A 2,479-nucleotide genomic window follows, 5' to 3' on the forward strand; every position below is an offset into this window, starting at 1 on the left:
TGTAGGCTATAATTGTTGTCTGGTATAGAAGTGTGTACTTCATGTTATTTGCAGTCTTATTTGTGGAATCGTGTGATTCTTTATTTGTTGTGAGGCACATCGTAGATCTAGGGTGTATCATATAGCAGATCTGTTAGTTCTGATGTTCTTCTTGTAGACAGATCGTTGTGTTAATGATTTGTGAGAGTGTTAGATTAGATATGTTCACCTTCACTCTGTTTCCTTTAGAAGTCTCTTGATTAAATCTGAGAGGGCTTTTTTGTATGTTAAACTTGTTAGATCTTGTAGGTTTCTGTCTCAGATTATATGTTAATGGTCTGCTTGTGAGGGTTGTGAGATTGTTCGTATTGTATATTGAATCTGTTGTTTTTAGTGATTAAATAAAGTGTTGTTTCTTTGGTCCATGTATTATTATAAGGGAAAAAAGGCTTTAATTGTTTGTTTTATGATTAAAAATAAACGTTTTATTGAATCCTAATTCATCTCGTTAATTTCATCTGCTGCATTTCTTTCTTTACACACTTCTTGATAACTCATCTCCTTAATTTCATCTCGTTAATCGTGGTTAGTGTTGTACTTTTGTTGATCCAATTTCATCGGGATCGGTTATGGTGAAAATGAAGGTGAAATAGTGCGTGTTAGGGTGTATTGTGTGTACAGAAATGGATGATAGTGGTGATGGATCATTTGTGGCAGTTAGGAGGGTTTCTCAAGGACTTGAGTGAAACAACACTTGTCAATTTTTGTTCAGGAGTCCAGTTAACCGTTTCACTTTGTTCGTTCGATCGGACTGCAAAAATGGTGAAAACGGTGATCAGAGAAGAAATCCGGCTCACATCCGTCGAAGACCGTCTCAGTAAATTCTCTCTCTCCTTCCAGGTAGGGTTAGTAATCGGGAAGATAAGTACGAGTCTGGATAGAGGATTTGTGTTCGATTTAGTTCCGACGCCGGAGAACCAGCTTCTTGGATTGTTGAGGGTAAAAAGGATACTAATAAGAAGAAAGGGGGATCGAAATCGCAATCGCAATCGAATTCTTTGTCGAGTTTGTTGGTTGATAAGGATTGGGTTGCTGAACATGCTCGTCAGGTTTCAAGAATGCTACTTGGCAGTATGAAGGTAGTTGGCATTTACATATGGGTCAATGAAAGCTTGTTCAAGAATTCAACTTTAGTGCTTTGCTAGACTGTTAAAGGGGTTGCAGATGCAGCACCGATAAGAGATTCTAATTGGGACGAGAGACTGCTTATTCACATCAGCTATAGTGCAAGGAGGTGGACATGTAAAAACTGCTCATTGTCTTTAAATATAACCTCAAGCAGTCTACGCCCATGTGATTTTAAAATGAGAAGAGTTTTATCTACCCTTCAGACGTTTAAATGTATTTACAATTTTGATATATAAGGTTTCCGATATTTCGTAAGAATGCTTCAAGTTTTGGAAGTTTTGCTGGAATTGTTCGTGACATAATATCAGGTCATGTCGAAGAACTTAAGGGTGCAAAGGATTTGATTGATGGGAATTTGGTGGATGTGGATGAGCAGTACGCATCCGATGGTGTGCATGAAGTTGAATTTCTTATCCCTTTCACGCAGCATACATCTTTTCGAGCATACATTAAAGAGGATGTTGTTGGATATTAGTGTTCACTGGCTCTATCTGTTCCTTTGCATACTCAAATTCCAAAGAACCAATTTCACAAGATTTGGCTGATATAAAGGGAGACATTATTTCAAGTCTATACAGCAGATTTGATGTCATTTGTGACGAAGCCGATGGGCAAATGGATTCGGTTGCAGATGGTAATGAGGAATCAGTGAATGGAGTTTTGAATCAGATTCATATTCCTCAACTTTAGCTGCAGTTATCAAGAAACAGATGCAGTCTTTCTTTCCCTCAAAGAGTTTTTGTTCCCTGGCTGGGTGATACATATATATATATGCGACTACATACAATCTTCTTAAAGTTTCTTTCAGAAAAACGAACCAGTTTTTGATATTCTGTATTGCATCGTGTTCAAGTTAATGGATCATCAGTGGCTTGCTATGCGCACATCTTACATGGATTTAAATGCCGCAACGAAATCAACCTGTCATCAACGAGAAAGAGAACTTTTGGAAGAAAACTTGACAGGTACAAAGATTCACACGGTCCATGATCAGACATGGTGAACGATATTGTATCAACGTTTCACTACCAACTGTCTGCCTGAGTCCCTAGAGGTATTGAGCTTTCTGACAAAAGATCTATATGAGCCATCTACTTTATGATGTAAAACAAATGAACCTGAAAGAATTGTTTGTATCAGCTTTTTCGCGTCTAATGGGTTGGTTTTACGCAAAAGTTCGAAAATGTTTTTTGAACAAATCCTTTTCTTCTCTATTAGAAATGTTTTGACTTGAACATAAATCTTTTAAAACATTTGAACATTGTAAACACTAGGTTTGTTGAATAAACTGGAAGTGTTCTATGAAGTTCAC

At 37.2% G+C, this 2,479-nt stretch overlaps 1 pseudogene; it reads left to right on the forward strand.

Moving 5' to 3' along the window:
- The first annotated feature begins 748 nt into the window (after nt 1-748).
- Nucleotides 749-1,914, forward strand: LOC110915846 (annotated as a pseudogene).
- Nucleotides 1,915-2,479: the final 565 nt, after the last annotated feature.

Source organism: Helianthus annuus, chromosome 16, assembly GCF_002127325.2.
Source record: "Helianthus annuus cultivar XRQ/B chromosome 16, HanXRQr2.0-SUNRISE, whole genome shotgun sequence".
In the NCBI taxonomy this organism is placed as follows: Eukaryota; Viridiplantae; Streptophyta; class Magnoliopsida; order Asterales; family Asteraceae; genus Helianthus; species Helianthus annuus.